This window comes from Lineus longissimus, chromosome 2 (assembly GCF_910592395.1).
Source record: "Lineus longissimus chromosome 2, tnLinLong1.2, whole genome shotgun sequence".
In the NCBI taxonomy this organism is placed as follows: domain Eukaryota; kingdom Metazoa; phylum Nemertea; class Pilidiophora; order Heteronemertea; family Lineidae; genus Lineus; species Lineus longissimus.
The window spans coordinates 13,188,536-13,215,787 of record NC_088309.1 but is presented as its reverse complement, the minus strand read 5'-3'; the positions used below and the strand labels follow the sequence as shown (position 1 = coordinate 13,215,787).

The window sequence follows — 27,252 nt, the reverse complement described above, 5'->3', positions numbered from 1 at the left end:
TGCATACTATATCGGTACTATAGATCCATGCACTTCATTGGGACCAACGTTTACGAAAACGTCGCAATGTAATGTAATGTAAAATGCATGGTGACGTGACGACGGCCAACACGTCATGTAAACGTTGTTCCCAATCAAGTGCATGAATCTATAGGCCTATGTCTATATATCACCACTTGGGGAAATAGACGAATTCGAAGAAGACGGAATCAGTGCCAAAACAAATCGAATGCGCACACTCGGAATACGTCAGAAGGCCCAGTAAGCCGACTTCGGACAGTGCCTAGAGAGACACGGCGATCCTTTGTTCAAGGGTCAGTGCAAACTTCTTCGAATTCGTCTATCAACGTAATGACGTAACTGTTGAAATAACGAGGCGTAGGCCTGTGGTGAAACCATATTGCGCAATGTTATTTTGATAGAAGGTTGTGGCAGTGAAGGGACTGTGTGCATGCACTTGAGGGAGTGTGTTCATCCAGATAGGCCTGTTTGAAGAAGAGGAATCGGCTCCAAAACAATTTAAACAATGTGTGCGAACACCCAGAACATGTCGCTCGTCAGAAGGCCTTAGCTGACTTTGGACAATGCCTAGGGACACCACGCTCTGGTCAGCACCAAAACAAACTTCTGCGAATTCGTCTATTTATAGGACCTTTGCAGTATTGCCAGATACGCCGGCACCACCTAGGGTCGCCAAAACAAACCATGTTTACAATAGATCTTCACAGAAAAGGATGCACATTGGCTCGAGACGACATTCGAAAGTCGGTCAGCGGGTAGCACGTGTGCACAGCATGATGCACTGTCAAGATGTTTTACAATTTGTAGTACAATTTTTTTAAGGATTGATTGACGGGACGCAATAGCATTGGCCAGCATCACCATGGCAATGACGGCATGAAAGAGGCTCGGCACCTCCAGCACATATCGTTTAAGATATGTTTCAAATCAGTTGAAAAAAAATTTTTCTACCACTTACATGTATTTCTTTTTGTTTTGTAGATTATGATTGCATTAGGTTACCAAATCTTGGTAACTCATGTTTTTAGCTCACCTCTTAGCAGAGGTGAGCTTATCCCATACCGTGGCGTCCGTCGTCCGTCGTCGTCGTCGTCGTCGTCGTCGTCCGTCGTCCGTTAGCAGGGCACGTTTCGTAACTGTTAGAGCTATTGAGTTGAAACTTGGTACACATGTACCCTTATGTAATGACACCTTGGAGACCAAGTTTCGGTCCGATTCGTTTCATGGTTTGGCCACCAGGGGGCCAAACGTTAAAAGTGAAAATATGCAATATCTCCCTTAATAGTAGTCGGGAAATTTTGAAAAAAATATGGTAGGTACTTCTAGCAAAGGTGCATCATATATCCTCCGGGTTTTTGATTTGACCTCCTTTTCAAGGTCACAAAGGTCAAATGGTGTAAATTGGCCGTTAGGATGTAACGATGGCACGTTTCTAAACTGCAATGACTATTGATACCAAATTTGGTACACATTTACCCCTTAGTCAGGTGATCTCAGGGACCGAAGTTTGGTGCAATCTGATTTGCCGTTTGGCCTCCAGGGAGGGGGCCAAATCCTAAATTCTTCAAAATGCCATTATTCCTAGTAATGACTTGTCCGATTGGCACCAATTTTATATCATAGGTACATCTAATTCTAACAACCATTCAATGTGTCACCCGGGTCTTCTTTGATTTGACCTACTTTTCAAGGTCACAGAGGTCGAATGTACTGTAAATTGGCCATTTTGGGGAAATTGTAATTGCTTGGACCTACATCAAACCTAACACTACATGACACAATACCATGCTCTTTATCCATCTTTCCTCCACATGAGGTGAGCACAATGGCCCTGGCCATTTCATTTTAAATGTGGCATTGCAGGCCCTCCGTGCCACCCCTGGGGTTTTTAATGCCACTCGTGCCCACACTCAGTGTTTTGAAGAATGTAAAATCCGTAAGTATTTACTAAAATTTTAATACAGCCTTTTATTTTACAATAAAATACTGTTACTACTGTTGTCCATTCATGATAAATTATTTGTCCGCATCGTTTTTGGGCTGTGGATGATGGAATGTAAACGAGTGGACTGGATGGTCAAACTTTTTCAATACAAATTTTTGATTTAATTGATCTGTTATCGCTTGGAATTGAAAGTCATGGCATCGGTCGTTTTTTTTAAAAAACTGCTTGTCATTTTTTGGCATGTGATATTTGACCCTTTATGTCCTAACCGGCCGATATCCGGCCACTGATTTTTGTCTAGTTTCCCAGCCTAGCTGCCTGCCAGTACGTACCTAATCTCAAGCAACACCATTGCCATCATGAAACTAAGGCTGGTTTTTCGGGCGGTTTAGGGATATGCAATATACTTGTTTTCATCCGTTTGATGAAATAATACTAGTGAAATTAATTAGCTGTCTTGTACATGGGGGGGGAGGGCATTTGGAGGTCGTTTGGGGTGAAAATTGCTGAAATATTGGGAAACACTAAAAAAATTCAAGGATTTAAAGAGTTAAAACAGAATAAAAATCTTTTTTTCATCTGTCTCTGAGTTGGGCTTTGTGCTGGGTCAAACTTCTTTTCTTAAAATTCATACATGTATGATGAAGTTCAACTTCATACACAAGCTCAGCTCCTGCATCATTCAGTCCATATAGCTTTTTTCTTGTGCTACATGTATGTAAAGGCAAAAAAGGTTTGACTGTCATTGTCTGCACTAAGACAGCCGCAGAAACGTTTCTTATGTCTTTATGATGAATATGATTGTCGAAATGTTTTCAAAGGATTCAAATTGTTATTTTTTTGCAGAGTGTGTGATAAACATGTGTAAAGAAACCTTTCGTAAGAAGCCGGAAGAGCTTTACAACAATCTTGGACTGGGAGGTAAGAAACATGCAATTTTAAAATTGCCTTTTAACCATTCATGTCTTCTCCATCAGTTCATCTTCCGACTTCGTCATGGACAATTTGCACAGCAAACAGCAATTTGATACCTTTCATTTGACAAATGTTATGTTATTTCAGATGGAGGCCATCATAAACTTCTTGTAGGATGAGTTGCCGCAGACAGAGATGAAAACCATGATGAATGTCCGTGAGCCAGAGGTGGGTCTGAAATTTGACAAATGGTCAGCCTTATTGATGGTATCTCTCCATGAAAGTACAGCACATGACAGGCGAGAAACTTGAAGCGAATTGGGTTAAACTGACCGGCTGCAACCAAATACAGTGCCTAGAGATGATTTTGAATCACTTCATGCATTATCCTGTGGATAGTCATGAAACAATAAAAGACCTACGTACAGAGATGGGTACATTTTCAGGCATATGGAATAATTTGTGCTCAGAGGAACACAGTGGCACAACGTTTGAGCATCAACCTGTGGATAGTCATGAAACAATAAAAGACCTACGTACAGAGATGGGTACATTTTCAGGCATATGGAATAATTTGTGCTCAGAGGAACACAGCGGCACAACGTTTGAGCATCAACATTGTGATCGGGAGGTCCTGGGTTCGATACCCGGCATGTGCCACGTTGTAACTCTTACCTTCTGGATAGGCTGGGTAATGAAAGCTCTTTTAAAGCGCCATATAAAACTCCTTGTTATTATCGTTATTTGGGCTGATTTTTTTGGGAAACACGAAAATATGTCACTTGATTGTCCACTGCATTCTTATTATACACTTAATTTGTTATCAAAGTAAAGCATTATCATCACATCATAGATGAAATTTTATAATTTGATTTTCCAGGCTATGATTTGTTTAGTACAACAATGCGAGGGACTTAACAAAATTGAGGCGGAAATATTCTTGAGGCAGTGTCGGTGCATGGAAGAAACGGAAAAATTGGATTAAGGATTTATTTCATAGTGAATTACACAGTCACAAATGGATTACACACGTTCTGGATTAGACTAGTTCCTGCTGCAACTGACATTTTTGCAGGTGCCCACTCGTAGGCGATTCCTTGATGTCTTCCTTGGATTTTACATGATATTATGTCATTTTCGCCAACATCGGGTTTTGGCGCGAAGACATTTGTTCCTAGAACAGTTGATTTAAATGCCGAATGTGGTCAGTTTTAATTTATATCGCAGGTGTCTACCCAAACAATTTTAGATGCTTTCTGCTGAATCTTCTACTGCTACTGTTTTTACTGGGGTTTCATCGATGTTTTTTGGTGGAGTGTGACTCTAAAGTAATAGGCAGCTTGTTATGCCCCCGCCAATGCGTAAAGCATTGCGGAGGCATTATGTTTTACCAATGTCCGTCAGCCGGTAGGCGTCAGGCGTCTGTAAACTTTTCGTTTCCGCTCATTTTAACGAGAACGCTTTGCGTAATAACAATGTAACTTTTTATGTGGGTAGAAAAAGATAACGTGTACAGCGGGCATTACAGACCAATAACTCTTTCACGATGTCAACTAAACCTAGTCAGCTATTACACCAGCTGCCCGGGGTTGTCTGAAAAACACTTCACTTTCCTAATACACCAACTCAAAGTGCTCACCGGGGCATATGCTACGCCCTGCGTTGCTCTTGTTATTGCAGTATTTTTGTTCTTCCTCTGGTTCACCTATAAACTATTTTTCCAATCTCCAATCATGTTTGATGCTTTAGCCATTTTGTTTCAGCTCTTAGATAGTAGAAAAACGTGTTATTCATTATTTCTGGCAGCACAAGTCCTGGCACGAAATACCTTTCCCGCCATAATATCAGTACCAAGACGTCACAGGGTAGGTCCTAACTCCAGGAAATGCCTTACCAGTGCACTGTTCCACGTGAAAAGGGTCACTGCTTGGAGAGCTAAATGGGTCAACATCAGAAAAGCGCGATAATTCAGTCTTTGGAATTTTTTTTGTGCAATTTGTTGATGGAAACTACTTATGTAGAACAGGAGGTGACTGGGCAGCGGACAGCTGGGTAATATTGCCCTTAACCCCTCGCCTCCCTAGAGGGGACGATATATCGTCCCTGTATTTTGTCTCGCGTAGGCGGTACGATATATCGTCCCTATACTAATGCTTTAGTATAGAACTCTCGGTACATGTTAGACGCTATTGTACAGTGTATTCGTGTCCCTGGTGATCTGCAGAAGACTAGATTTAGTTTCATTCATAGTTTACAGAGGGCGCTGCAGTTTGATTGGCGCTTGTGCAGCGTCACAGGACAAGAACTGATTAGCATATAAATTAATATTATGTTGTATTATTCGATCAATCAGTAATAGACAATAGTCAATCAAAGGTTATCAATCAAGTTACGTTGATCATTAACAGGTTGTAACTGCATCAATTACAGTTCCATATACTTTGTTCAAATCAGAAAAATCAATCAATTAGAGCAAAATCAATCAAAAAATATTGATTATTACTGATTATTGATTACCTCTTACCTAATTGATACCCAGAAACAACGCCAATTGATAGCCAAGGTAATCAGCTTTACAAAAATGTATGGTTTTATTAGTCGTACTTCCACCTATCAAATCCCCGTGTCTTTTGCGCTTACACCTATGAATTGTCGTGTCTAAATAGACCCGTGTGTCAAATCCCCGTGTCTATTAGCCCCATCGAGCTCGATGGGGCTAATCGGGGGCTAATTTAGACCCGTGTTCAACACGGGTTTTTGATAGGTGGAATCTGAATAGACACGGCAATTGCAAGTTCTAAGATCCGGCGACAGATGGCGCGGTGTAGTTGCCTCGGTATTGCGCATGCAAAATTCCCCTCCAACGGAAAAGAAACACAGGAGAGCTCCCTACCTACAGCGCACCTGTCGCCGGGGCTATTAGTATTAACCATTATCTAACACAACTGATAGGTGTAAGTGCGCCGCGGGTTTTTTGACACACGGCGAAGACACGGGTCTTGAAAAAACACGGGGTTTTATCATAGGTGGAACTATAACTATAAATCAAGGATGCATAATGAAGGAGGTACAATATTTAAAAGTATTTTTACGTTATTTTGCATAAAACTGGTAAAAAATCTCGGTACATCGCGTTACATAGGCCTCGGGAGCCAAAGGGTTTATAATGCCTAAGGTCCTTTAATAATTTTGGTACCAACCCAAGTGCTTGAAGTGGTTGGAATACCATAACCTATGCAGACACGCGAGTGCCATTTACACGGAACCAGTGATCTTGACCGATCCAGATCATTCTAGATTGGTTTGCTGCGTTTATCCTCTTGACTCCCAAAACTTGAAAATCACGGGATCCCAGGGTGGTCACGTGGTTGCGAAATTGGGTCTGACGTTCACGATGTATGGCGCCCGCATACAGCCGCCAAAGTCCGGTAACGAGGCACCATCTACCCAGGCATGCTCTAACTGACCCTACTGTACATCAAACACGCTAAAACCAGCAATAAAATAGCGTCCCAGCTCAAGGGAATAAAAATATTACTGAGACCGACCTGTCGGTCTTGGGAAAAAAACATTATTTCAAAATGACTGACTGGTCGGTCACCGGGATTCAAGAGGTTGACTGCGCACCATTGGTCATTCGCAAGAAACACAATGTTTAAGTTTTGAATATAAAGTTAAAATAAAAGATTGAGGTGTGTCGTGTAATCAAGCAATGTGCGTATTCATTTACCCGACACTCGTTAATCATCTTCTGTAATAATTTGTTTGAGTAATCTTGGAAAGTTTTGAAAAATGGCGTCCATTACATTTACATTCTTCGCTCGTGCCTCATCTCAACTAGAGCCCTTTGACGAGAGATAATGGCTTTTTCTGGCATTTATCTGAAAAACTTGACTTTCCTGAGAAACGTGACAGTGCCCAAGTTGTAGGGTAATTACACATTTCTTCAAGTCCCAAGATAACATTCATTGAGTTAAGTTGAAATCAGCATGACAGTTAACTGATTGGCTGCAAGAATTTCCAGCAAGTACTTGTACCGGTAATATTTTTGTCTGACAACAACCGTTTTTGGGCCTTTTGAGCTTATTTGACCTTATTATATATGAGAGTAGTAGACAGATCAAGTTGTTTGAAATGACTGACATAATTTTAAAAGCCCTTGTCCTGCAATTGCCACCGTGGTAATGTACCTAAAGTGCCCCAGCCACATATGTACAAATGATAATCATGTTTGGCAAAATTAAATGTGTGGTGAATATTGAAAGTTCAAGTGTGAACACATTATGTAAAAGTCTGGAATTACACATCGAGAACTGTATAATCCCAGTAAATGATTTTTATACATATTGTATTATTGAAGTCATGAAAACTGTGAGTGTGAATTTTATCCTGATACTTAAAGGCAGAAAGGGAATTGAAGATAGTGACAAAAATTGTATTTTTTCCTAATGTTAAGTCGGGATCGTGGGATTATTGATTTCTACCCGTTTCTAGTATTGTGAAAATGTATTTGGTCATTTGTTTTGATGCATGAATGAAGTAACCCGGATCGCAATTATTGAAAAATTTGTGTAGAAACTTCATTTGCAGTAGAGTGTGTATATCTGTTACTTCTAATGCTTTTAAAGTCTTGAATAAGGGTTTGGTGTGGGCAATGAGCAGAGCAGATAATAATAATGAAATGACCTGAAATCTATCGCCTTGTCTTTTATATTTTTCACTAGGCTAAAGTTCATTTCTGCGACTCTTCTTTGTATCACAGTGACATCTCTGTGAGACCACCTTGTTGTCTGTTAAAGACTGCACACCAAGACATGGCTCCATAAGCAATATCTCTTTGAGAACATCTTGGTGTCCGATTAGGACTGCACACCGAAGACTTCCCTCCATAAGGAAATCTAGACGCTACGAGAAAATGTTGTTGACCGATTGGGACACCACACTGAAGACATGCCTACATACCTTTGAGACCACACCGAACACATGTCTCAATAAGGGACATCCATTTGAGAACCCCTTTTTGTCTGATCAGGACAGCACACCATCGTCTCCATAAGTGACATCTCAATGAGACCACCTTGTCTGTTCGGTGCAGCACGCACACTGAAGATATGCGTCCATAAAGGACATCTCTATGAGACCATCTTGTCTGATTGGACAAGGCATGTCTCCATAAGTGACATATGTATGAGGACACCTTGTTGGCTGATTGTGACAGCACATTGAAGACTTGTCTCCATAAAAGACATCCATTCGAGAGCACACTGAAGATTTGCATCAAAAAGGGACACGTCTTCGAGACCATCTAGTTGTCTGATTGAGACAAGACATGTCTTCATAAGTGACGTATGTATGAGGACACCTTGTTGGCTGATTGTGACAGCACATTGAAGACCTGTCTCTATAAGTGGCATCCCTTCGAGAGCACACTGAAGACTTGCCTCAAAAAGGGACATGTCTTTGAGACCATCTAGTTGTCTGGTTGAGACGAGACATGTCTCCATAAGTGACATATGTATGAGGACACCTTGTTGGCTGATTGTGACAGCACATTGAAGACTTGTCTCCATAAAAGACATCCATTTGAGAGCACACTGAAAACTTGCCTCCAAAAGGGACATCTTGTATATACCATCTTGTATTCTGATTGAGACAAGACTATGTTTCCATAAGTGACATCTATATGAGGACACCTTGCTGATTGGGACAGCACATCGAAGACTTGCCTCCAAAAGGGAATCTCTTTATGACAATCTTGTTGTCTGATTGAGACAAGACAGTCATGTGTCCATAAGTGTGTCCTTCATGCGACATTTTGTTGACTTATTGGGAGGGCACACTGAATACTTGTGTTCTATAAATATCATCTCTATGAGACTATCTTGTTGATTGATTGGGACAGCACACTGAAGACTTGTCTCCATCAGGAATATAACAGAAAAGAGGCGGCAGAAAGGGCTCTTTAGATAATGGCTGAAATTACAGCTAAAATCATCACGAATGTTTCCATTTCATCATATTTTGTTGGTAGGGCATAGATCTCAACATTATTTAGCATTCGGTGCAAATCGACTACGTTTGGAGGGTTCAAATGGACCCTTTCAATATTGGGCGGGGTACTTTTTGGGGCCATTTTCAAAAAATTTCAATTAAAAAACAAATTTACCGTGCGATGGACATTTATACCAGTTTTATATGAATAAATGATTGTTCCAGATCATTTCCACCAAAAAAAGTATATTTGCCATATTCGACTGATAAATCAGGTAATAAGGGTTGGGGTCTATAACAGTGAAAGTTAACCGAAAAACCTAAAATCATGAATTAAAGGTTTTTTTTATCTGTTTTTGGTATGAGGGGATTACAAATGATGAAACGCACTAAAACTAAGATGTTCAGTGTGAATTACAGAAAATATAAGGGTTAGATCGGTCAAAAAGGGCCAAAATAAGACCTAATGCAATATGCCTAAGAATTGCCTAAATCACCTCATCCACTGGGACAATTGCCTGATATATTCCGAATTCTGCACTGATCTAATTCAAAACCAACAGTCTTTTACATTTTTCTCGGTTGTTGGTGGTGCTGAACGAGTTGAAAATGCCATTTTCTGAAAGACAGTCACAATTTTGTCTTCCACATCATTTGTTTTTGTTACAAAATAACGAGTGTGGTTTTTGCATTCAAACCAGTTTTCCATGCATAAAGTAACACTACATATCTCCTTTGTAACAGAAAAACAATAGACCTTGAGATAAATCACAAAAGAAATTGAAATCAGAGAAAGTGTAAAAACAGACAAGGAGGAAGGATGTGACATGATATAATATATGTGTATAATATCATATGATCAAACTTTTATTTCAATATAAAGCCATGTTTCATGTAATATTATTATATTTCCTACCTTTACCGAACCATCAATGCAGTTTTTGAGCAACTGTTGAGGTTATCAGGGTTAGGGTTAGTGTTGGAACACACAAAGTTCACAATACACAGAAAAGTCAGAAGTGGGCGTGATCAGGGCAGCACCGTGATTCTAACATTTTCTGCTCATTAAATCAGACATTCTCGGATTTCTACTAGCTAGCCCAAGACATTGCGATGATGTAGGCTCTGGTCAAGGTTTAATATCGATTGATGCAAATTTTATGTTATGTTTTGTCTTGCTCCCTCGTTTGAAAAAGCCGGCTGACATGTCATGTCTGTGTTTATACACGTGCATTTATTTACACCTTAAATACACAGTCTCAGGGCAGCTGGTGCGCGCGCAGCTAACACGCGCACATGAGCCTACGGCCCCTAACGGCCAACTCTAAAACCAACTACTGCTTTTAGCGTTATTCCAATGTTAGTGCCCTCACAGACGTGCCCCATTAACAGGACGTAACATCTATTTTAAAATGCGTTTCCAAAGTGAATGCATGAGGACAATCCATTTAAGTGTCGTATATCACTGGAAACGCCCGATTCCCGTGAATAAGGACAATCACAATGTATTACATTACCAAAACAAAAATGTGTCGGAAGGAACTATATGGATGGTCCCATCGCACCCCCCCCCCCCTCCAGCAGTATGACACAGAAGGGCTAGTTGACTGTCCACCGGGGGGGTTTGGGGGGAGCTTCCCCCCAACGCACTGGTAAAAACCTATGTCGACGGAGGGGGGTTTGGGGGGTGTCCCCCCATTGTAACAGCTGTAGTTGTTAGAGCTTGCACTTAACATATGCTCGTAGGGGGGTTCGGGGGAGCTCCCCGACCTAAAGGGGGGCTCAGTAAGTCCTTGACTTTACATATTAAGCCCCCCTCTTAGGAGGGGCTCTTAAGATACACGTGTGTGCGGGAGTACATAATGTAAATGAATGATGAGAAATAAAGAGAGTAACTATTATTGTATATCCTACAAACAATTTTTTTGGGTATTTTTCTGAATTAACTCCGTTGAGTTTACCGATTTCTCCGCGATCTTCCGGTTGGTGGTTGCTATCCCATTGGTTGAAATTAATTTAAAATAAATTTAAATTAATTTAAATCTTCATGGGAATTCGCTACATATGCCTAAGAAATCGGCCAATTATATTAATATTTTTATTAGAGAAATATCCGTCCTAAATAATGACAGAAAAGGGTGGTTTATTTCAATTTTGTGTCGACATGGTCGAGGTCACGTGACATAAACAAAACAATCGCACACACCCGTCCAAAAAAAGCACTTTAAGAAAAACAAATACGTTTTTCCTGCTTAAAACCACACTGACGACTAAGTTATTTTGGTCTACTACCGAAATCTGAAGTATCAAAATGAATTACAAACTAGAACTAGCTCTATTTAGCAAAAGTTGCGTGAGCGACGTACGTTCTGTACCCTAGCGGCCAATAATTAAACTACTTTCAGCCGTCTGCTCCGGTCTCGTTAGGGATTTTTTCCCAAATGTACGCGATGATGACGCGCCCCATTAACAGGACGTAACATCTATTTTAAAATGCGTTTCCTAAGTGAATGCATGAGGACAACCCATTTGTGTCGTATATCACTGGAAACGCCCGATTCCCGTGAATAAGGACAATCACACAATGTATTACATTACCAAAATAAAAATGTGTCGGAAGGAACTATGGTCTGGTCACAACATGGGGGGTTTGGGGGGGGGGGGGTTGGGGGGGGGGTTTCCCCTCCATTGTACTGGGTAAAAACGTTACGCTATCGTAGGGGGGTTCGGGGGTGCTCCCCCGACCTAAAGGGGGCTCACCAAGTCCTTGACTTTACATATTAAGCCCCCCTTTAGGAGGGGCTCTTAAGATACACGCGTGTGCGGGAGTATATAATGATGAGAAATAAAGAGAGTAACTATTCCTACAAACAATTTTTTTTGTTTTTTTTCTGAATTAACTCCGTTTAGTTTACGATTTCTCCGCGATCTTCCGGTGGTGGTTGCTATCCCATTGGTTGAAATTAATTTAAATCTTTATGGGAATTCGCTACGTCATATGCCTAAGAAATTGGCCAATTATATTAATATTTTTATTAGAGAAATATCCGTCCTAAATAATGACAGAAAAGGGTGGTTTATTTCAATTTTGTGGCGACATGGTCGAGGTCACTAGACATAAACAAAACAAGCCTATCGGCGTCTGATTCACAATGTGGTTTGTGAGGAGTGTCATAGTCGTCAACAGTGTAGCTTACGTATTTCGAAGACCAGTGGAATTGGCGGCGTCAAATTATTAGTGAAATTTATAATTTACAAATTACAAATCGTTTATTGAAACCGTGTAAAAAGTTACATTTTACATAAGATGAAAGTACAATGACCATAAGCATGATGAACTAAATAACTGGTGTGACATTGTTGTGGATTTGGTGGTGTGCAGCTGGAGGAGTGGACAATGTCACAACCAGGGTTCCTACATTATGTACAGTGGAACCTCCGTTAGTAGACACCTCTCTATTAAAGACAACCTTTCCAATAAGGACACTGGTTTTGGTCCCAAATTGGTTGTTTCCATTCAATTTTGACTTCTCTAATCAGTCTTTGGGTGTTCCGAATGCTTGACACATTTCGAACATGTTTTGGTTGGAAACAACCCTACAGTCTTGCACTTATGGCTGAATGAATGACAGTGCATTTTCGTGTAAGCTCGGTGACGAAATGCTGCGACACTATTCGTCACCAACATGCTTGATAGGTGGTGCCATCTGCACAAAGGACGATGAATTAAATAACTGATGTGACATTGTCGCTGCATTTGCACAGGTGTCCACATCGAGGAGTAGATGATGTCACTACATGTACCAGGGTTTGTACTTTCATATACAGTGGACCTACTTTTTGTGGACACCTTTCTATTGAGGACAACCTCTTTAATAAGGACAGTAGTTTTTGGTTCCAAATTGGTTGTTTCCATTCAACTCGACTTCTCAGTTTAGGACACCTCTCTGTTAAAACAGCACTTTTCAGTCCCTGGGGCATTTCTGGAAATTTCATGCTATAGAGCAATTGGTTCAGCTAAGTGACAAGAACAGTACTATAAGACGGTTTTAAAAAGTTGAAAATTATTTATTTAAATGACATATGAATGGTTCAGCAGTAATTGGCAGTGTGCATTATGTAATGAAATATGATTTACATAATATAACATTTTTGTGACAAATAGTACAGATGATGGATAAATCGATACAGTGGATAGCTGTTAGAATATGCAATACATGCAATAGCATTTGTTTTTATTGAGATTTTGCGAGAACCAAGTGGTATTTTGACAAGATAATAGAAAGCCAATAACACTACAAGAACATGACTTCAATACATTGACATTGTAGTACTTGGTATACTAAAAATGGTTACAGGAAAATTCGTCCCCGGATAATTCGTCCCCGGAAAATTCGTCCCCGCAAATTCGTCCCCGGATAATTCGTCCCCAAGGAAAATTCGTCCCCGGAAAATTCGTCCCCGAGGATAATTCGTCCCTGGAAAGTTCGTCCCCGAGGATAATTCATCCCCAGAATATTTTACAAAGTTGAAAGTTTCTGACTTTACTTTCTAAGACTCTTAAGTCTTGTCGAATGGACTGTAGTAATAACTACTACTTTCGATTTTCTCATTCAGCGTAACACCTCTCTTTACTACCATACTAGCTATTTACCTACCCCACTATTTTTATAGTAGGTAGAAGTAGGCAGGCAAAATATTTTATTGAAGAATTTAGAGCTTTTCTTTCATTCTGACCAGTAAAAATACTTATTTGAAAGAAAAAAAAATTATTTCGCCTGCCTTCCTCTACCTACTATGAAAAGAGTGGAGTAGGTAACTAGCTAGTAGGGTAGTAAAGAGAGATATAATGAATGAGAAAAGTCGAAAGTAGTAAGTAGTAGTTATTACTAGAAAGTAATGTCAGAAACTTTCAACTTTTGGGCACGAATTATCTTCGAGGACGAATTTCCCAGGGACGAATTATCCTAGGGGACATATTTTCCGGGGACAAAATATTCCTCGGGGACGAATTTTCCAGGGACGAATTATCCTCGGGGACGAATTCTCCAGGGACGAATTATCCTCGGGGACGAATTATCCGGGGACGAATTTTCCTAGGGGACGAATTTTCCGGGGACGAGTTTTCCGGGGACGAATTTTCCGGGGACGAATTTTCCTAGAGCCACTAAAAATATTCAAAGATGGGTATCTTGAGTTAAAGTACAAGATGTATGAATGAAGGAGGCACTCGGGTAAGAAATGGTGTCGCTAATGAAAGATTAGAATTAAGACATATCTCTGTATTTCATGTGGTGTACTGACAAATGGTGCAGTTTGTTAGCAATTTTGTACATAGTTGGTGTGTCATGTTTATTCATACATCTTGCTATATAAAAGCGAGTGAGAGAGGCATTGTGACATTAGAGTGTTGTATATCTATAGAATATGTGACCCGTCACAGCAAAACCAGGTACATGTCGCACAGAAGATGAGCCTAAATGACACCAGGAGATAATGGAAGAAATTGATGTGCTCATATTTTACAAAAGGCAGACAATAGATAAATGAACAAACAGTCCGTCTCAACCTGCCAAGCTCAGAGCGACATGCGCCTGGTTTTGCTGTGACGGGTCACATATACAAAGTTTACATAAAACAAGATTTGTATGTTTATTTAGGAGGAGTACAAAAGTTGTATATAAAATGCCGACTTCATAATGATTTATAGGACACAAAATTTGACATGACAGCATTTTATAAAATATGAATAATCTATAATGAGAATAGTTTTGTAGCACCAATGATTTGAAAATACTGAATTTATTTATTGCATGAATAGAACACAAAAAACAGGATGATTACATGATTGTCACATGCGTGAAATATATTGTCATGGATGGGCATTGGGAACAAAAAGAATTGCTGTTATCAGCTGCATTGGTAGCGATTGCTTTAGCTGATTTTCAGAAACTGACAGGAATGAGAATGTTGATATAGTGTTGAAAAAATATTTTTATAACATACATTGCATTCAAATAACACTAAGAAGTAGACGAGTAATAATTTCGCACACTTGAAAATATATGGACATTGACTGTCACTGGTAGTGGTAGTAGAGTAATTACATGCCATCAGCAGCACTAATTCAGACAGTTTTCGCTGTGCTTCAGTAACTGACTGGAATGACTAAGTTTGATTGTGCTGAAATGATACATAATAACGTACATTGCATAAACAAAATGATTACAAGATTTGTACTGTCTGAAATATATGGACAGGGACAGTCACTGGAAGTTTGACATGCCATCAGTTGCACTGCTCCCGACAGTTTTCACTGTGCTTCAGTAACTGACTGGAATGACTAAGTTTGATTGTTCTGTATTTGCCTCCATTTGGATTTTGTGAACAAAAGTTACTAACCTTGTGTAATTGAAGTGTCGAATTCGCCTTGGTCGAAATGATAATACAGTAAATAAATCTATTGAATGTTGCTGAAAAGAAAACATTTACTACGTTAGAAGCCATGTACATGATAACACCACCACCACCATTATCAATATCATCACAAGTCAACTGGGGAATATGTGTGATATTTGTTCAAAACTTGCGTATATGGTATTTGCAGGTCTATTGTATTGTAACATATTTTTCACTTTCAAAATTAACTTTTTTACTAGAAATTATGAATCAATACTAACCGTAAGAAGCGTATGAAATTACAGAAGGCCTTCGTCGAAAAATGTAATGTACTTGTACTCATTCGTGTCATTAAACCTGAAAGCAGCACAGCATAACAGTGAAATTACCGTGACATCAATGGATGTCAAACTAACGTAGTGACGTAAATTTGAATTCGAAGTGCACAATTTCACAATCAAGGTTTTGAACACATTGAGAACTGAAAAACTTCATACAAATGCTTTCACACCAATGATATGATTGTGGCGCTCCTGATGAGGTATCGCCCTCTGCTAAGCAGCTTTGGTCGTAACTAGGGTAAATGTTTTTTTCAAGTGATAGGAGCGATGCAATACCTTAGTTACCACCAGCGCCACGTAGCAGTCAATGAAGTTGTGCTGGTACCCCATTAACGTCATGCTTCAAATTTGAAGAAATTAATATTACCTTCATCAAGTACGTAATATTACACCAGGACTTTGTCGAAAATGTAGATCTCGAAGTCTAACTGTAATGAAAGAAAACATCAATGTGACAATATGGTCTACTAGTATTTATGAGGGGGAGAACGGGTATTTTCGGGACACTGGGATGGGCCGAAAATAACTGTCGGGATTCGGGATAGACACCCTTATTTTAGCGGGATTCGAGACAAGCCGTGTTTTGCGTCACGATTCGGCTAAAATTGCATATTGGGAAACGGGATAAGCCTTTTTTCCTAACGGGACGTCGAGACAGTTACCCCCCCCCCCTTCCCCGTTCCCACCCTCATAACATGTAGCATTGATTGTATTGTAGGCCTATTGTTACTCACAATCTATTTTTTTGTAATTGATACTGGTAGTATCAATGTGAAATATGCCACACGTTGGGAGCATGCAAGGCCTAGTACAATACACCATCATCACAATCAAATATTTCAATAATACACTGTCAACGAGAGTGAATGTTCAACCATCAATCACGTGCATTGTAGTGTAGCCTACATCCCCCATGACGGCTTGCGCCCCGCTGACACGACGAGCACATGGCTGAGCCAATCCATCGCCTATACACTACTTTACAAAAATCGACACCTACTGAAACTTTCACTAATTATTCTCGGAAATGTACTTTATCGTTACATCAATAAATGCACATTCGAATTTCAAAACTACCACTTATTTTTGCCGTGAAACTGACCTGAGTTATCGAAACACCGTCACTACGAAAAGAGGAAGAAGCAGGTCCGCATTTATCGAAATATTGCTAAATATAATTGTCAAAATGTCGACCAAAATACACTGAAAACAACTTTTCAGGAACAGAAATAAGATCACATTGTGAATAACAATCGCACACACCTGTCCAAAAAAGGCACTTTGAGAAAAACAAATACGTTTTTCCTGCTTAAAACCACACTGACGACTAAGTTATTTTGGTCTACTACCCAAATCTGAAGTATCAAAATGAATCACAAACTAGAACTAGCTCTATTTAGCAAAAGTTGCGTGAAAAATTCGGGTGAGCGACATACTGCACCCTAGCGGCCAATAATTAAACTACTTTCAGCCGCCTGCTCCGGTCTCGTTAGGGAGTTTTTCCCAAATGTACGCGATGATGACGTGCCCCATTAACAGGACGTAACATCTATTTTAAAATGCGTTTCCAAAGTGAATGCATGAGGACAACCCATTTGTGTCGTATATCACTGGAAACGCCCGATTCCCGTGAATAAGGACAATCACAATGTATTACATTACCAAAAAGAAAAATGTGTCGGAAGGAACTATGGATGGTCCCAACATGGGGGGTTTTGGGGGGGGGGTTCCCCTCCATTGTACTGGGTAAAAACGTTACGCTATCGTAGGGGGGGTTCGGGGGTGCTCCCCCGACCTAAAGGGGGGCTCACCAAGTCCCCCCCCGCGATAAATGACATGGAAGGGCTAGTTGACTGTCCACCGGGGGGGGGGGGGTTGGGGGGCTCCCCCCATTGCACTGGATAATATCATCATCAATCATGACATCCATCGCCCCCCCCCCCCCAGCAGTATGACACAGAAGGGCTAGTTGACTGTCCAGGGCTAGTAGTTTGGGGGGGGGCTTCCCCCCATTGTAACAGCTGTAGTTGTTAGAGCTTGCACTTAACATATGCTCGTAGGGGGTTCGGGGGAGCTCCCCGACATAAAGGGGGGGGTGCACTAAGTCTGTGACTTTACATATTATATAACAGTTGCTTACACTCACTAAGGACAATGTATTACCAAAACAAAAATGTGTCGGAAGGAACTATGGATGGTCCCAACATAGGGGGTTAGGGGGGGGGTCCCCTCCATTGTACTCGGTAAACGTTACGCTATCGTAGGGGGTTCGGGGGTGCTGCCCCGACCTAAAGGGGGCGCACTAAGTCCTTGACTTTGCTTATTATGTATGTATTGTCCTGTGCTGTGTAGGCCTATGTCTATTTATGTTGCATTGTATTATTGTAAGATTGAGCAATAACATTTTACTTACTTACATTACCTGGCGCCCGGGATATTGCCGCGCGCGTTGCCAACCAGCCAATCAGCGTTCGCTCGGGATAAATTCTGGTTTTCCCCAACTGATACCGCCGAAAAGCAGTGAAGCCTCGTTCTGATATGCGTTTCCGTAGCATTTGATGGTAAGGCACTAATTCTCAAAACAATCTTCGATTTCTCATCAAGTGTTTGGAGGATTGTGGTTTTCAAATTTAACTTTTGTAGTTAAGTTTGTTGTGAATTCACGGAACGCACAAAAGTTGGTTTGAAAAACGTTTCTAAAGTGGAAAAACTTGTGTGTTTTCGGCGAGAGGTCGGGGTCGTCATATCATATGGACACATCACATGTAACTTGTAATACATTACATGCACGGTTGCGTACCTTGTGTGTATTTTAGAGTTATACCCGTGGCGCAGGCAGGTTCAAATGGGCTTTACCTTGATTTGCATGAGACGAAATATTGAATTGCAATGAAAATCTAATGCAATATCAAAGGGGCCATATCGGAGAGACTTATTAAACCATTTGTCCACAGATTCAGACCCTGCAATGGCGTAATACATATACGTGTAGGCCTATATTAAAAGTGTATCACTTATCAGTTGGTCTGATAGAGATGATGAGGCAATGTCAATATGCCTCGTTCCTTAATGAGCAATATGCCCCTTTTTAATACGGAGAAGAAGGAGAGCTCGGATAGGCCTCCACATCTGATCATGTCGCCTTCCGAATGGCTCGAGCCAATTGCACTGTCACTCCTATAACTTTAAAATGCATAGGCCTACTCCTCCAACATGTAAGGTCTTGGAAAAGGCACTTAGTTGACAGGCAAGCTAGAAGTTCAGCACCGTGAGCAGCTCCTTGATCAGAGTGCTGTGGTGAGCACTTAGACAGACCATGGTCACTTTAATTCATTTGAAAATCCGGTCATAATCAAGGGCTAGCTCTGGCTAACACAGCACCCATAAATTTGACCCCAAGCTCCTAACTGCAGGAAATCCCAAGTCCACCAACCACTCAAGTACATTTTTGTTTATATTTGAACTGCACACATGCGTTTGTTTACAATTTCATTTCCTGCAAAATCTCAAAGATCTGGTGACCTGCAATCGTGGATTGAAAATAACATTAACCTGGGTTCAGCAGTTCAGCAGGTACAGGCTCTTCCAATCATCCCCCTACACCCAGCCGTTCAACAGGTAATGTTAGTCAGCCCACAGGGAGTGCAGGTAATTGATTAAGCCCCTGCATAACTTAACAGCTCTGGCCTGGCTTCTGTGAGTTGTAAGGAGAATTGACAGTGTCTTGATTAAAAATCCCTCACTACTGCTCCGCTGAAGTAAATTTCCAAAAATTAACAAGACATTGCATCAGGATAACATATCACTACAAACGTGCAAAATTTCGAGACGAAACACTACCCCCAAATGGTACTTTATTGAGCTGCCTTATAGTATTTGATATAGATAGGGAGGTTAAGATCGGCCCGGACTCCGACTCCGTCTCCGTGTGATTCCCTTTCTGTGAACTACGTCATCAATAATGGGTTTCCCTGCATTATGCGCTCTACTCGCTCGTGCTAACGACTTGCACCTGCCCGAGTCATAAGTCATCCCCGTCTTGGAAAAATCAATATTTCTAAATGAGGTAGGTCCTATCATTATAAAATCGGTTGTAACTCTTTATAATGGTAATGTAGAACAACTGCGTCAAGTTTGCAAATGGAAATTTGGCTTCAAAATAAGCATTTTGGAGTCCATTGGCAGGACACAATTTCCTCTCGCACACTGTCTCCAGTTTTTTGTCTTGTTACACAACAGGGCATAACAGCTGAGAACTGAACCCGAAAGTAACTTTTTACGTCTGCTATATTGACAAAATCGTCGCGCCATCTAGCGCTAAAGAGTAGAACTTCCTGACTCGATGAATTTCTTAACCGCATCAGCGTGTACTCCGACTCCGCCGGCGAGTGGTGCGCCGGTCGAAGTTGGGTGCGACCTTTACCTCCCTATAACATGGAGGCTTTGGCCTTTTGTTTACCCTATCTAACACTTACCCTAGGACTAGCCCTAACTCTACAGGCACCTGTGGTTTAAATAGCCCTTGAAACTATATTAGACTTGAAACATTTAAACTATAATCTGACTGATGAAAAATTGGCTCTCCTTGTAAAAATCATCTGATGATCAGATGAGAGAGCAGCATACCATGATCAGGATCGAAAAAAGGTAGGTGGCTTTATATATATCTGCATATGATCAGGGTTGTATTCCCTCCAAAGATGCTGAATCAACTGCGTCCGGAGATGGAAGCCGTAATGTCATTTAGTTGGGAAGTGCTATCAAATTCTTTTTCGGACGGATCTATTTTTTGGACAAGTTTTCAGTATGCAAAGGTGTGTACCATTTATGGGAGGATCTCCAGTTGTACACATATACAGCTCTACCAGAAAGTAAATGTCCACCTTTTTTTTCAAGTATCACTGAGATAAAATAAGATATATTTGAATGCGGTTTTCAGCAGAGTATGGTATACATATTTAGTTTGTCATATATCTGTTGTATTTGGATGCACCTAATTCCATCCCTTCATTATGGAACAAACATAATTTCTAATTCTAGGTCCAAAAATCCCTTTTTTATTTCATGTGCCTTTTCAAAAATTCACATGAGTCCATGATCTGTGCTTTATGACCATCATTTTTTGGCACTTGCAATTCCACAGAATGTGTTCGGATTATTATGTTATTTTAAAAATCTCTTCCATAACCTTTGATAAAGACCCCCAATCCTTCATGTATGGGCTGAGTTGGCCATAACGACCCGAACTGACTTCATTGCTGACCATGAGGGGTGTTCTCAAAGGTCACATGCTGTCTGAAAAAAAAGGTCACCTGTAGCAAGCTTAACTAATTTCAAAATGAAGAATTTAACAGGAATTTTCTAGTAATGAAAGCAAAAAAAACTTTTGTTGCATCATAGTTCACCCATACTTTGGTCGATCTCATTAGCTGTACGTTAATAAGATGACGAAATACCGATTGATTCAACATTGTCGTTGAGCTTTATTCTTACAGTTGATCAATATATGGTTTTCTGAAATACAAAACTGGATCTGAGTACATGGGCCTGAAGATGAACTACTAAATAAAGCGTACTTTGACTGCATCAGTTTGAAATGGAAATTGGCAATATTTATATAAAGTAATTATACATGTATGTACCAACTGTCTTTGGCTTTAGTTTTAATCGGTTCCACAAAAATTAACGATCGAATACGAAAATAAATTGACAAACGTTGGGCCTATCCTGTCCAACAGGATTACCCCCCCGGCATCCATTTCTCACCCTCGGTCATCTAGGCGAACCTAGCCTACCGTCTTGCCCTAGGGCCTATCCTGTCCAACAGGATTACCCCCCGGCACACACTCCAAAAAACGAGTATACTTGGCCTGAACAATCCACACGGTTGAACACGGAGCTTTCAGACCGTGTGTCCGCCCTGATCGGATTTCCAAAACCAACTGAGGGAATCGGGCAATCCCATGTCCTCTGACGTCACACCGCTTAGGATACTGTCTTTATCACTTCTGGGTGGTATTTCTCATCATTGTCGGTACAGGTTCTCTGCAGAGCATAGCCGGCATTTCCTGGTGCGTGAGTTCCACTTTAGAAGTTATGAAGCAGTTGAAATTCGACCACCTTCCCATCCAAATCGTTATCCTCAAACCATAGATAACGACACAAGTTCAGATTGTCACTGATGAATACCTGATTGAACATACAATTTATGTCGGCTTGAATTGCGGCTTCTTCGCCCGTGCGAAATCTCGGCAGAACTCCTAGCAGTGAGTTTATGTTATCTGTTATCATATCTGGCAGCAGCGTCCCACACAACCCTCAGTTTGCCGGGCTTGGCTGGGTGTAGTACGTGATGAAAGGGAACATAGTTTATCACATCCTCAGTCTTGACTTCCTCTGCTGAGTCCATGATCTGTGCTTTATGACCATCATTTTTTGGCACTTGCAATTCCACAGAATGTGTTCGGATTATTATGTTATTTTAAAAATCTCTTCCATAACCTTTGATAAAGACCCCCAATCCTTCATGTATGGGCTGAGTTGGCCATAACGACCCGAACTGACTTCATTGCTGACCATGAGGGGTGTTCTCAAAGGTCACATGCTGTCTGAAAAAAAAGGTCACCTGTAGCAAGCTTAACTAATTTCAAAATGAAGAATTTAACAGGAATTTTCTAGTAATGAAAGCAAAAAAAACTTTTGTTGCATCATAGTTCACCCATACTTTGGTCGATCTCATTAGCTGTACGTTAATAAGATGACGAAATACCGATTGATTCAACATTGTCGTTGAGCTTTATTCTTACAGTTGATCAATATATGGTTTTCTGAAATACAAAACTGGATCTGAGTACATGGGCCTGAAGATGAACTACTAAATAAAGCGTACTTTGACTGCATCAGTTTGAAATGGAAATTGGCAATATTTATATAAAGTAATTATACATGTATGTACCAACTGTCTTTGGCTTTAGTTTTAATCGGTTCCACAAAAATTAACGATCGAATACGAAAATAAATTGACAAACGTTGGGCCTATCCTGTCCAACAGGATTACCCCCCCGGCATCCATTTCTCACCCTCGGTCATCTAGGCGAACCTAGCCTACCGTCTTGCCCTAGGGCCTATCCTGTCCAACAGGATTACCCCCCGGCACACACTCCAAAAAACGAGTATACTTGGCCTGAACAATCCACACGGTTGAACACGGAGCTTTCAGACCGTGTGTCCGCCCTGATCGGATTTCCAAAACCAACTGAGGGAATCGGGCAATCCCATGTCCTCTGACGTCACACCGCTTAGGATACTGTCTTTATCACTTCTGGGTGGTATTTCTCATCATTGTCGGTACAGGTTCTCTGCAGAGCATAGCCGGCATTTCCTGGTGCGTGAGTTCCACTTTAGAAGTTATGAAGCAGTTGAAATTCGACCACCTTCCCATCCAAATCGTTATCCTCAAACCATAGATAACGACACAAGTTCAGATTGTCACTGATGAATACCTGATTGAACATACAATTTATGTCGGCTTGAATTGCGGCTTCTTCGCCCGTGCGAAATCTCGGCAGAACTCCTAGCAGTGAGTTTATGTTATCTGTTATCATATCTGGCAGCAGCGTCCCACACAACCCTCAGTTTGCCGGGCTTGGCTGGGTGTAGTACGTGATGAAAGGGAACATAGTTTATCACATCCTCAGTCTTGACTTCCTCTGCTGAGTCCATGATCTGTGCTTTATGACCATCATTTTTTGGCACTTGCAATTCCACAGAATGTGTTCGGATTATTATGTTATTTTAAAAATCTCTTCCATAACCTTTGATAAAGACCCCCAATCCTTCATGTATGGGCTGAGTTGGCCATAACGACCCGAACTGACTTCATTGCTGACCATGAGGGGTGTTCTCAAAGGTCACATGCTGTCTGAAAAAAAAGGTCACCTGTAGCAAGCTTAACTAATTTCAAAATGAAGAATTTAACAGGAATTTTCTAGTAATGAAAGCAAAAAAACTTTTGTTGCATCATAGTTCACCCATACTTTGGTCGATCTCATTAGCTGTACGTTAATAAGATGACGAAATACCGATTGATTCAACATTGTCGTTGAGCTTTATTCTTACAGTTGATCAATATATGGTTTTCTGAAATACAAAACTGGATCTGAGTACATGGGCCTGAAGATGAACTACTAAATAAAGCGTACTTTGACTGCATCAGTTTGAAATGGAAATTGGCAATATTTATATAAAGTAATTATACATGTATGTACCAACTGTCTTTGGCTTTAGTTTTAATCGGTTCCACAAAAATTAACGATCGAATACGAAAATAAATTGACAAACGTTGGGCCTATCCTGTCCAACAGGATTACCCCCCCGGCATCCATTTCTCACCCTCGGTCATCTAGGCGAACCTAGCCTACCGTCTTGCCCTAGGGCCTATCCTGTCCAACAGGATTACCCCCCGGCACACACTCCAAAAAACGAGTATACTTGGCCTGAACAATCCACACGGTTGAACACGGAGCTTTCAGACCGTGTGTCCGCCCTGATCGGATTTCCAAAACCAACTGAGGGAATCGGGCAATCCCATGTCCTCTGACGTCACACCGCTTAGGATACTGTCTTTATCACTTCTGGGTGGTATTTCTCATCATTGTCGGTACAGGTTCTCTGCAGAGCATAGCCGGCATTTCCTGGTGCGTGAGTTCCACTTTAGAAGTTATGAAGCAGTTGAAATTCGACCACCTTCCCATCCAAATCGTTATCCTCAAACCATAGATAACGACACAAGTTCAGATTGTCACTGATGAATACCTGATTGAACATACAATTTATGTCGGCTTGAATTGCGGCTTCTTCGCCCGTGCGAAATCTCGGCAGAACTCCTAGCAGTGAGTTTATGTTATCTGTTATCATATCTGGCAGCAGCGTCCCACACAACCCTCAGTTTGCCGGGCTTGGCTGGGTGTAGTACGTGATGAAAGGGAACATAGTTTATCACATCCTCAGTCTTGACTTCCTCTGCTGAGTCCATGATCTGTGCTTTATGACCATCATTTTTTGGCACTTGCAATTCCACAGAATGTGTTCGGATTATTATGTTATTTTAAAAATCTCTTCCATAACCTTTGATAAAGACCCCCAATCCTTCATGTATGGGCTGAGTTGGCCATAACGACCCGAACTGACTTCATTGCTGACCATGAGGGGTGTTCTCAAAGGTCACATGCTGTCTGAAAAAAAAGGTCACCTGTAGCAAGCTTAACTAATTTCAAAATGAAGAATTTAACAGGAATTTTCTAGTAATGAAAGCAAAAAAAACTTTTGTTGCATCATAGTTCACCCATACTTTGGTCGATCTCATTAGCTGTACGTTAATAAGATGACGAAATACCGATTGATTCAACATTGTCGTTGAGCTTTATTCTTACAGTTGATCAATATATGGTTTTCTGAAATACAAAACTGGATCTGAGTACATGGGCCTGAAGATGAACTACTAAATAAAGCGTACTTTGACTGCATCAGTTTGAAATGGAAATTGGCAATATTTATATAAAGTAATTATACATGTATGTACCAACTGTCTTTGGCTTTAGTTTTAATCGGTTCCACAAAAATTAACGATCGAATACGAAAATAAATTGACAAACGTTGGGCCTATCCTGTCCAACAGGATTACCCCCCCGGCATCCATTTCTCACCCTCGGTCATCTAGGCGAACCTAGCCTACCGTCTTGCCCTAGGGCCTATCCTGTCCAACAGGATTACCCCCCGGCACACACTCCAAAAAACGAGTATACTTGGCCTGAACAATCCACACGGTTGAACACGGAGCTTTCAGACCGTGTGTCCGCCCTGATCGGATTTCCAAAACCAACTGAGGGAATCGGGCAATCCCATGTCCTCTGACGTCACACCGCTTAGGATACTGTCTTTATCACTTCTGGGTGGTATTTCTCATCATTGTCGGTACAGGTTCTCTGCAGAGCATAGCCGGCATTTCCTGGTGCGTGAGTTCCACTTTAGAAGTTATGAAGCAGTTGAAATTCGACCACCTTCCCATCCAAATCGTTATCCTCAAACCATAGATAACGACACAAGTTCAGATTGTCACTGATGAATACCTGATTGAACATACAATTTATGTCGGCTTGAATTGCGGCTTCTTCGCCCGTGCGAAATCTCGGCAGAACTCCTAGCAGTGAGTTTATGTTATCTGTTATCATATCTGGCAGCAGCGTCCCACACAACCCTCAGTTTGCCGGGCTTGGCTGGGTGTAGTACGTGATGAAAGGGAACATAGTTTATCACATCCTCAGTCTTGACTTCCTCTGCTGGTATCCTTCTTACATAACCCTTCTTACGGTACTCATCAAAGATGTCGCAATATGCCTGGTAATCAGTTTTGTTTTCTGAGACCAATCTTCCTGCTTTCAGCTTTTTCCTCACTGACTGCAATCTCTTGTACGCCAACTCACGGTTGTTTGGCATACTGCTATAAGAATCTTTTAACGGAATTGGTTCATAGAAATGTCCTTCACATAGATATGTTCCTTGCTGCAAGACATCTCTAGCCTTCAGGTCTTCCACGGTAATTGTTTTTTAAAAATCTAGCCTGATTCCCGCATACTCGTATTCGACCATTTGCATCAGCTTCTGGTTTAAATCCTCATAGCTTTTATCAACTGAGACGAAGTTACAGTCTGGTTTCCCATGAGGAATCTCACCAAGTAAGGTCCATCCCAATTTGTAGCGTACAGCGACAGGATATCCTCGAGTCAAGGCCTCCACTCTAGCTGTTGATGAGCCTCTGGCACATTGCTGCCAACGAGCACTTTGATTCTCTCAGTAGGTGCTGTCGAGATAAACGCTGGAAAGTAGACATTACATGTGCTCGTGGTGTCTGTGCACGCATTATCGATGCCCTTTTTTGTCTGTTCATCAGTGTAGAATGGTGTGATGCTTCTTGCTCGCCTTGCAGCCCTTGCCTTGACATTCCATTGGTAACGGACAATGAGACACCAAGCTGTGGGGTACTTTCTTATCCACATTTAAACAATTGAAGCATAACCGTTGGCCTTGAATCACTTCCTTCCGCTGCTTCCATGGCCTTGACTTGAGGATGTCACACTGCCAAATCTTGTGTTCTTGTGTACAGTCTGATACTGAACATTTCAATGACGTATTCCCAGTTTTCTTTCTTGCACCATTACCATTATGACCACCGTTCTTGTTATCAGACACGAAATAGGTAGACTTCGATGATCGATCTTGATGCTGAGTTGTCCTTTTAGCATTTGAGCCACCTGTGCTATTCTGAATCTGAGTCTGGCTTCTCTTGTTATCAAGTAGTATCGAAAACTGAGAGTCATTAACTTGCAGAGAAATTTTCTTCGCAAATTCGACCACATCTCTGAAGTAGATATCTCCATTCTTCTCTCTAAGATCCGACGATTTCTTTAGCCATCCTCTGCGGTCATGAAGAAGTAACCTTGATACTGCGTCAATTAAATAGCTGGGATGATCTAATGCAGACTCCTTGTCGACACTTTTAATCGAGAGATATGCGGTCTCCAACAACTCCGTATCTGACCTCAACTCGTGCCTTTCTCCCGGTTTTATGTCTGTAACTAGTTT

General features: G+C 41.1%; 2 protein-coding genes and 1 long non-coding RNA gene across 3 annotated transcripts in view; 2 read left to right on the top strand and 1 right to left on the bottom strand.

Moving 5' to 3' along the window:
• Nucleotides 1–27,252, top strand: part of LOC135482655 (developmentally-regulated GTP-binding protein 1) — a 520,179-nt gene that overhangs the window by 239,683 nt on the left and 253,244 nt on the right. The window lies entirely within an intron of this gene.
• LOC135482657 (uncharacterized) lies at nucleotides 13,859–17,055 on the bottom strand. Its single transcript, XR_010446250.1, has 5 exons — nucleotides 16,715–17,055; nucleotides 15,980–16,040; nucleotides 15,553–15,628; nucleotides 15,275–15,345; nucleotides 13,859–15,055 (listed from the first exon to the last, which is right to left on the bottom strand). It is a non-coding gene; the product is annotated as an uncharacterized LOC135482657 (long non-coding RNA).
• Nucleotides 18,154–27,252, top strand: part of LOC135482654 (calcium/calmodulin-dependent protein kinase kinase 1-like) — a 300,476-nt gene continuing 291,377 nt past the window's right edge. Inside the window, exon 1 of the mRNA XM_064762904.1 lies at nucleotides 18,154–18,173. The gene's annotated coding sequence lies outside the window, so the exon portion shown is untranslated. The remainder of the gene's footprint in view (nucleotides 18,174–27,252) is intronic.